Source organism: Bubalus kerabau, chromosome 12, assembly GCF_029407905.1.
Source record: "Bubalus kerabau isolate K-KA32 ecotype Philippines breed swamp buffalo chromosome 12, PCC_UOA_SB_1v2, whole genome shotgun sequence".
In the NCBI taxonomy this organism is placed as follows: domain Eukaryota; kingdom Metazoa; phylum Chordata; class Mammalia; order Artiodactyla; family Bovidae; genus Bubalus; species Bubalus kerabau.
In genome coordinates this window covers 35752915-35763352 of record NC_073635.1, presented here as the reverse complement: position 1 = coordinate 35763352, position 10438 = coordinate 35752915, and positions in this window count along the sequence as shown.

Here is a 10438-nt window from a genome sequence, read left to right as displayed (position 1 = left end):
AATTTTCTTCTCTCAGGTCTGGCTAAAGGGCTCTGTGTGTCCAAACGAGCCTTTATCCGGATGAGACGGTTTCTTACTGTTCCCACTGTGTCCTCAGTAGCCCCCTGACTGTTAATAAGATCACAGTAACCATTGCATCCTGAGAGTGCCTGGTCCAGGGAGGGAGCTGCTGACCCTGACCCTGACCCTGACCCTGATCCTTGGGTCTTCCTGCTGGTCAGGGTCCCTCAGATCACACTGCGGTTTGTGCTGTGAGGTGGCTGCCAGCAGGTTCCTGAACACTTGTAGGGTGGATACTTATAGGATGGATGCTGGTGCCTAGAGAGCAACCTGTGATTAGGATTGGGGCTTGGGGCGGGCCTGACCTCCTGACCTCTGGGGAGGGGTGGGGCTGCAGGTTGGGTTCGGCCATGGGGCCGGAGGTCCCGTCCATCACCCTGTGTCAGGAAACTCAAGTGAGTTTCCTTGTTGGTGCCGTACACAGTTGTGCGGGTGGAGGACGCATCCGAAGGTGTGTCTGGGGCCCTCTCAGACCGGCCCTGGCGACAACTCATTTCACTGGTCTGGACTTTCATTCTTTATGACACCAGTTGTCACGAGTGTCGCTTCCTCCCAAGTTCTGTGAGGCATACCAGTGAATGACCAGTCCAGAGGTGGTAGAGTAAACTCCCAAACTGTTAGCTGGTTGGTCAGAGCTCCCAGCCTTGGGAGTGAGCGGAGGGCAGTCTGGGGGGTGCTGAGTCCTTGGTCTGTGCTGCCATGGACCCTGGGCGGCCAGCATCAGAACCGCAGGGCACCCAGTAGCCTTTGCATAGTCAGGGCTCACTCGAGAGCTATGTGTAGAGATCTGAATTGAAGGGGACCAGCTCCTGGTCCTGGAGGCCCAGCTCCTGGTCCTGGAGGCCCAGAGGCCCACCTGCTGCTGTCTGCTCACCTAGGGACCCCGAGAGCCAGGGCCTGAGAGCTGTAGGGGGCGTGGCTGTGAGTCCTGGGTTCCAGAGCTGGAGAGCTGGGAGGCAGCGGGGGCCTCGTCGTTCTGTCCTATCCAGGCCTCAGTGGGTCGCACGGAGGGGTCGACTTCACCTACTGCTGACTCAGGTGCTCCTGCCCTCCCAGGACACCCTTGCCAGCACCCCCAGAGATGCTCTTTACCTGCTCCCTGAGTATCGTGGCTCCATGGAGGTGACGCCTGGCACGGACCTCAGGCCCCATCCTGCCCTCAGTGGGCTTGGCCTGGTCCAGCGTCAGGCCATCTCCTGTGCGGCTATGGGCTCTGGGTCCTTCCTGCCCTCTGACCCTCCCAGGTGGCTCCTGTCCCTCCTCTTCCTAGACTCTCCCGCCTCCACGGGGCCCCTCCCCCTCTGCCCTCCTGCCACACAGGACAGCCACGTTTGTGTGGAGAATATATGGGCTTTCCATGTGGTGCTAGCAGCAAAGAACCCACCTGTCAGTTCAGGAGACTAAGAGACGAGGGTTCAGTCCCTCAGTCGGGAAGATTCCCTGGAGGAGGAAATGGCAACCTACCCCAGTATTCTTGCCTGGAGAATCCCCATGGACAGAGGAACCTGGGGGGCTACAGTCCATGGGGTCGCAAAGAATTGGACACGACTGAGAGACAGAGTGCACACACACACACTCCTATTTATATGGAAACACTCATCTTAGAAACATTGAAATGCTGGTGAGAGATAAGGTTGCTTTTCTCACCGACTTGCCATGAAACGCTCTGCTCTCTTGTGGCATCTTCAGCATCATATGCAGGAGGATGAACACTGCACTTCCATAAGCGTATACCAAATGGGTTTAATAAATGTCGGTTGAAGTCTGACATATCAACAACTGCAGATACACAGATGAAACTACTCTAATGGCAGAAAGCGAAGAGGAACTAGAGAGCCTCTTGTTGAGGATGAAAGAGGAGAGTGAAAAGCTGACTTAAAAGTTAGCATTCAAAAAACTAAGATCATGGCATCTGGTGCCATCACTTCATGGCAAATAGAAGTGAAAAAAGTGGAAGCAGTGACAAATTTTATTTTCTTGGGCTCCAAAATCACTGCAGACAGTGGCTGCAGCCATGAAATTAAAAGATGCTTGCTCCTTGGAAGAAAAGTTATGACAAACCTAGGCATCTGAAATGAGCACAACTTTGTAAATCAACTATACCACAATATAAAATAAATATTAAATTAAAAAGATAAAACAAATATTTTGCATGAATGTTGAAATTAAAACACTCAGTTCAGCGACGGTTTTTTGCTTGACCTCAGGCCACGTAAGGTTCCATCTCAGACTTCTGGGGGTATTCACCAGGGTTCTTTGTTCTTAGGGGACCTGGATGGAGTACTTGAGAAGTTCTGAGTGTTAGGAGGTTCTCAAATGTCCTCAGGCAGATTTTTATCTGAGCAGTATTTGTCTCCATGCTGTATTGAGCTTAAAGAAGAGAAACTTGATATTTTAAAAATTCTGTAGATTTGTAAGAGCTCGTCAGATACCTATGGAACATTTGAAAATAAAGGTATCCTCACCAATGTTATAAAATGATCATTGCAGTTGATTAGATGTGTTAGGAGGCCTGAGGAAAGGGTCACTCTTCCTGGAATGAAGACAGTGTTCATACATGAATGGATTTGAGCTGGAGGACTCTGTTTCCAGAAACCTGTTTTCTGGAAGTGCCTTGGGGATGGAAGGTTTGCATTTGGACTGTATAGAGGAGGAAATTGGGGTGTCAGCCTGGGGTGGGGGTGCTTTCCTGGGACACTCCTCACCTTGCCCAGGAAACCAGCATCCTCGCTGAAGGGCTGTGCTTTCTTGTCTAACGCCAGGCCTCGGAGAGTCCTGGGGCAGAAGCTCTGGTCCCACAGAATAGGGCCAGAGAAGGTGGAGTGCCCTGGCTCCATTTCAGGGCACTCACTTCAGGCCTGTTGAGCACTTTGCTAACACAACCTCATGTCGGTGTAAAAACCAACACTTTGCAAAGTACTTTGCTGTACGGTAAAATCAGAATTTTATTCCCGAAAGGAGTATTGAGGATCCTCTGATATGAAGGATATTAGGAACAGGGAGGCTCCCTTAAACCTTTGTTTTGGGGACGAAGGTGGTGAGGTTCAGTTGAGGGGACCCACACCTTCCAGTCCAGTGGGCGGCCTCCCGCCCTGGACCTCAGTGTAGCCGTGCAGGTGTGGCTTGGCCTCCGGCTGGTGGACACACTGCGGGGGCCTTGCTGGCAGCATGCACGGCCCTTGCACAGCCCTTCCAGGGAGAGAGGGTGGGTCATTTCAGTAATTTGGGGGCATCACAGAGAATGGGATGTCCTGTTCAAGCCACATGACTGTGCGAGACATGCCCAGGAGATCCTCCTGCCCTGCTTCCCGGAGACATGGCCCCTGCCCAACCCAGGCCTGTGGACCCCTCAGGGCATTGGGAGCCTCTTGTGCAAGCGAGGGCAACTCTGATGCCAGACCCCAGGCCCAAGGGTTTAAGGAAGAAATTCTGCAATGGACTTGGCCAGAGGAAGGAGCAGATTTTGTCAGCTGTCACCTCTGGCCCCCTCCTCGGCACCTGCTGACTCTGAGAGAAGCGTGTCTGCAGATGAGGATTAATGTAAAGGCTGATTCCATCACTCCTGTTCTTTGCGGATGAAATCTGATCATTTGGCTTCACATTCCTTCTCCTCACCTGCTTTGGAAAGAAATTGAATTCTTTGAAAGAAAATGCAGTCCAGACCAGAACACACAGAGAACCAGCCTCCACCATACTCTTAGATGTCAGGGGCTCCTCATGGCTGCAGATACGTCTCTGCTGGTTTGTTTACATTGCGTGGTTTATTCCATTAAGGTCCAATTTCAGGTGCTCCATGGGACCCAGGTGGCTGGGGGCTGGCTGGCTGGGACACGAGCCAGTCAACGGTCCCTGGACCACCGTCCTCAGGATTTGCCTCAGAGACTCTGCGGGTTCACGGCTCGCTCACCCCGAAACCTGGGGCTGTTCCTCCTAGCTAGCCTGGCTGAGCCTGGGTCCGTGTGCTAATCTAGCTCTGGGGGGTGGGGACACTGGAGGCCTACTTGCTCCCCCACTGCCTGTTCCCACATCTGACCCGGGAACTCGACACAGAAAATCTCATCCATGCAGCAGCCCCCCTCTCCCCACTACCTTTGCCTTTTGCTTATTTATTTATAGTTTCATTGTTTAACATATGGTAAATTAAACATCTTTTGGCATACAGGTCTAGAGAACTTCATACACATGTAAAGTGAAAGTGAAAGTGAAGTCGCTCAGTCTTGTCAGACTCTTTGCGACCCTGTGGACTGTAGCCCACCAGGCTTCTCCGTCCATGGGATTCTCCAGGCAAGAATACTGGAGTGGGTTGCCATTTCCTTCTCCAGGGGATCCTCCCAACCCAGGGATCGAACCCAGGTCTCCCTCATTGCAGGCAGATGCTTTAACCTCTGAGCCACCAGGGAAGCTCATACACATGTAACTACTACGAAAACCAGAAGACACTTGACACCCCATGACACCTACTCTCTGTGTTAGCCCCTTGTATTCACACCCACCCCACAGTGGACTCCTAACATCCACTCATCTCTTCTGTAACCCTGTATGTTCGAGGACATTATACAAATGTCTAAATGAAATGATACAGCAGACAGACTTTTGAGACTGGCTTTCTTATTTAGTGTAACCTTTAAGTTTCGTGTGCTTTGTCCTGTTCATCAAAGTCGTTTTGTTTACAGATGAGTAGAATTCCATGGTTTGGATGTACCGCAATTTTTAGAAAATCCATTAGCTCATGGAAGGACATTTTAGTTGTTTCCATCTTTAGGTGACTTTTTCAATAGCTCTCCTATAAATGTTCATGCACAGGTTTCTGTATGAACATAGTTTTCATTGATCCAGAGTAAACCCACAACCTTTTTAAAAAATAGCTTTTTGTCCAAGTTTCTTTCCTTAGCGCCTTCTAATGTGCACACAGTCCGTAGCTAATACTCTTTGCTGTATGAACCACTAGTTACAGGATTTGGAAATGCAGGAGATGTGTCTGTTTCATTTTGTGGTTGAACAGACGAGGCCCAGGAAGGTAGAGTGACCAGTGCTCGGACCCCCGACCCCCGACGCTGCATAGGAGGGGCTCCCAGTGAGATCTGGTCCAGAGCCATCTTCCACTCCGGCCCCAGCTCCGGCCCGGCCACATGAGCAGAGCCCATGGCTCTGTTCTCCCTCCAAGGACACGCTCGAGTTTCTCTCCTCCGTGGCTCTAACCTGCTGGAATCTTTCCTTTTCTGAATTTCTTTGCACTCACAGTCCATGCAAATGAATTAACACTGGACAGTTCTCCCGTTGTCTAGGGGTTCTGGTCTTCTCCTCTTGGCCAGCCCAAGGGGTCCGTGGGATGGGGTCTTGTCCTTCACTCCTGGGTTCAGAGTAAAGCCGGGCTGGCATGTGTAGCAGCTACATGATGGATCAATTGCTTATTAACAGGCACACCTTGGCTACCTCCTACCCCCAGTCCTCATACCCATGTCCGTGTTGAGACTCCAGACAGAACTGGGCAGACAGGTAGCAGCAGTTTCTCTCCTGGGGTCATTTTACATTTGGGGGGTCATTCTGTAGTCACTGTGGCAACTATTTTTTCATCCATTAATTGAATGGATAAAGATAATGAAATCCCAGAAGGTACTGGTAAATCCTCCACTCCACCTTCATGGAGCTAGCCGCGCCATTAGGAAGGTTTCTGAGCGGAGCTGCAGAGCTCTGAGTACGCTTCCTGACCCCCCGGCTGCTGACAGCTAGTCCGTGTTTTCACTGCCCAGCGTCTAGTTAGTGCACGGTGTACATGGCACCTTTTCATAACCAGACACACACCTTTGAATTCCTTGGAGTTGGGGTCAGCAGAGCCCAGAGTCTGGGCTGCCGGCAACACAGCCCTGACGCCCCGGGCCTCAGAGAAGGGTGTGTGGTGCTGTTCTTAGGTCCGAGTGCGGGTGGGGGCGGAGCCCCAGGCCTGGAGCCACAGAAGGTGAGTGGAGACGGCAGTTGAATCAGATGGATTAGGGAGATGAGAAAGGGAGAAAGATGAGAGGCAGGGGATTAGCAGAAAAGAAGTGTCAACTCCGCAGGAGAAGCTTGGGTTTTATGGAATGTGCCCCATGTAAAAAATAACTGCATTTTGATGTCTCTTCCAGGCTTTTCATAGCTAGACAGCTGCAGAAGGAAGGGAAAAATGCGGCCTAAACAGGAGCCGTGTCTTCAGAAGACATGTAGCCTGCATCCTTTCTGTGGGTCACACAGCTCGAGACCTGGCCGGTCCTGCCTTCCCGTGGCAGTATGAGGGTGGTGACCTGTTTGGAGGGGGCACCCCACACCTGCTAAGATGCACACAGAGATACACACAGGCACACAGAGATACACACAGACACACAGGCATGCACAGACACAGACGCAGACAAACACACACTTGCACACACACACACACATGCACTCACAGGCACACACACACAGACACACGCACACAAACACACAGGCACACACAGACACATACGCACACAGACACACACACAGACACACAGGTATATACACACAGACACAGACAAACACACACATGCACACACAGACACACACACAGACACACATGCACACAAACACACAGGCACACACAGACACACATGCACACAGACACATATGCACACAGACACACAGGTATACACACAGACACACCTGCACACAGACACATATGCACACAGACACACAGGTATACACACACAGACACACCTGCACACAGACACACAGGCACACACAGACACAGACACACATGCACACAGACACATATGCGCACACAGACACACCATAAATGTGGACACACCACACGCACATTCTGGAGATGGTCTAGAGCTGTGAGCATCTGGCGTGTGGTGGGTGCTGTGAAAGTACTTAGTAGGATGCGACGCGCACGGGCAGACGAACACACGGCTACTTTGATGGCTGCCAGGGAGGGGTGCTGTCGGCCGCCCCGGCGCTTTGCTTCCGTACAGTTAATCTCCTGAGCTTCTGTGCACGTCTCATTCGGATTTGCGCTTTGCAGAGACTTGCTTCTGCTATTTGGACAGGTGGAAGCACCCAGCACATGGTTCTGTTAAGATAATAGCTTGTCTGCGTGAGGTGAGAAGCATCTTAGTGCATATCACTTACTCCTAATGTCCATTGTGAAGGCTCTTCACTTCTGGCGCATTGGTGTGTTTTTATCTGTCAGGCTGGAGGTTGTTTTGGAGGAGAGAGATTTGGGGGAGGACGAGTGGTGGGCACAACCGCGGATGGCCAGTTTACCCTAAGTCCACCTCTCCTGACCTTGTTTTATTTTTCTAGCAAGAGAAATTATTCTTCAGTAGCTAAGTCATGTCCTACTCTCTGTAACCCCATGGACTGTAGTCCATCAGGCTCCACTGTCCATGGGATTCTCCTGGCAAGAATATTGGAGTGGGTGGCCATTTCCTTCTCCAAGAGAAATTTACTATTTTGTAAGGTTCAAGCCAGAAATTATTCCATAACCCCGCAGGATGACTCCAACTTCTTGTTCCTTGCTCAGCCTTCAAACAGCGCTATAAACACGTGTGCCTATGGTATTACAGTTTCCCCTTTCTTTCATATTTCTCTAGGCATTTGACTTTAGGGTCTATCTAATGCATATACCTTTTCTTAAATTCTCCTTAAAGCTCATCTCCTCTGGGGAGTCCTTCCAGGGCTGATGGGGAGACCACATTCATGCTTTTCTCCTGGTGTGTGGGCATTTGTCATTCTTGTTTTGATCTGGGCCAGGGGATGGGATGACAGTGGGTGTGGCTTTTAGCCACTGTGTGCTGTGCTGTGCTTAGTTGCTCAGTTGTGTCTGATTCTTTGAGACCCCATGGACTGTAGCCCTCCAGGCTCCTCTGTCCACGGGGATTCTCCAGGTAAGAATACTGGTGTGGGTTGCCATTTCCTCCTCCAGGGGATCTTCTCAACCCAAGGATCGAACCCAGGTCTCCCACACTGCAGGCGGATTCTTTACCATTGAAGCCCTGAGCAATCACTGGCCCTGCAGTTATAGGAATGACTATTCACCCTGTGGCTACGGGAGTTACTAGTTATTCGGCCCTGTAGTCACCGGGTGACTAGTTAGTTACCCTGTGGTTACGGGAGTTACTGGTTACTCACCCTGCAGCAGGGCAGATGTCTGTGGGGAAGTGGCCTTGAGGAGTGAGCGGGAGGGCCCGTCAGGTGGGGAGGTGGACGGGAGTCTGTCCTGAGTGGAGCCGCAAGAGTTGCCGGTGTTCAGCATCTCCGTGGCTCTCGGTGTCACAGGACCTGGGGCGGCTCTCTAGTCTCCGTGTCCACGGTGCAGGCACGTGTGGAGGAGGGGTCAGGGCCAGGCACGCACCTGCCACACCATCAAGGGGGACACGCCTCCTGCTTGGAGATGCCTGGTAGCTTCTGCCCGGGAAGCTTCTGTCCTCTGTGGTCAGCCCTCTGCCTGTGTGGCATTCAGGGCAAGTCTAGTGATTCCAGGCTTGGGGGGCAGGGTGAGTGGTTCCCAGATCACACGCCCTGATGCGGGGCGGCATGAGGACCCCATGTGGCAGTCACGCAGTGCAGGGCCACCAGGCTCCCTACTGCTGTTCCTTGGGAAACGTGTGTGATCTGGGTGCTTGGAGACACTGCAGGGTCAGGTGTCACGTGTCATGAAGTGTCGACCGACCGGTATCGAAGCGGTCAGTGTGTCTGGCCCGGCGGCAGAGCCCTGGCTGAGTCACACTGCTGTTCCTGTCCCTGATGGAGGGGCGATGCAGGGCCGGCCTCGAGGGCCCCAGGGCTCCATCAGGAGGGGTGGTCATTCAGGCCAGAGGCACCAGCACGGGTGGAGGTGCAGGGCCTCCTTCATTCAAAACGCTGAGGATGTTGTGTAATTCCTCCTTGCTGTTTTGGCACTGGATAGAGACTGGTTGGGATTTATCGTTCACGGTAACAATTTTTGGGTGCAGTTTTGTAAGAAAACTCTTGCTTTGGTTTCTAATGGGACGTTGTGGCCTCAAGAATCTAGAGATTCTGCGATTTGGTTTGACTTTCATAAAAAGACCAAAACCTCTGGAATACAAATTGCTTCTGTGTTTTGGGTTTGCTGTATAGCTTCTGACAACCACAGAACTCTCAGGCTTTCAAACTTATGTTGTGCTGAAGGAGGGAGGATTTCTTCAAATTCAGAGAAGCCCGTCAGCATGGCAGGGATTTCACACATGTCCTATATGCCTGTTGGGGGCCACAAGCCTCTTTTTTACTCATAAGAGTTGGAAGGATGAGTCACCTATAATTTCATGTTTTTTGAAAGTTTTCCTGAGAAGTCATCCTTAAGTATCTGGTCTTTAGTTCTATATCATACTTTTACTGCATTGATATTTTTGGTTAAACTTAACCAACTGGGATGGATTCTTTACCTCAAAGGACTTCAATGTCTGATGAAAATTGCATTTTTCTCAGGAGACAAAGGGAAAATGAGTTTTTCCCCAAAGCTTTGTTTTGCAGCCTGAACCAACATTTGGGCATGATATTTTTTGAGGGTTTTTCAAAGGCTTCAGTTACTGTTTGCCCACATGGCTTCTTCCTTCCCCCTCCTGTAATTATCCTATTTGTTGGAACCAAGATGTGCTGGAACATTGCAGGAGATGTTCCTCCAGCAGGCAGACTGGAAGTGGCGCGCAGTTGGGACCTAAAAATCAAGTGTGCTGGTACTGTTGTCAGCCCAGAATTTACAGATTTGGGGATTGGTAAGCAGTATTCCAAGGAATACCCAAGGAAGTGGTTCTTAGGGGTAGTTCAGCAATCTGGAATTTTCCTGCTGCAGCAGACAGCCACTGTTTAGAGCTTGGCTTCTGCGGACTCTGTGGACTCCCACCCCCACCCCCCAACCCCAGCACCATGGCTGGTTTCCTGAGCCCCTCACGCCCCTCCCTGCCCTCTAACAGAGGGGCAGGCACCAGTGTTTGGCTCATAGGATGAGTGAGAGGATTCCCTGGAGGCAGGGCCTCCATCAGACCCCCCGGCCCCTGGATCTGCCCCAGAACTGAGTCCCTAGGGTGTGTGGCTCAGAAACAGAAGGGCTGACGTCCAAGTGTCCCAGGGTGCCCAGGATGCCGAGACGCCCCTCTCGGGCTCATCCGACGGAGATCAGTGAAACAACAGTTTGAAAAGTTCTTAGACCATATGTGAAGGAGCATTGTCTGTGAAACTGAGAGCATCAGTGGAAGGACCGGAGACAGTGAAAATGTCCCCCCCGGAGACCCAGGCACTGGGCCCTTACTATGCCCCATTTAAGCGGCCATCAAAGGTGGGCAAGCTGACACAGGCAACCCACTGAGCAAGTGGGCACTGTCCTGCCACACCTCTGATGGGGGAAAGTGAAAGTGGCTCAGTC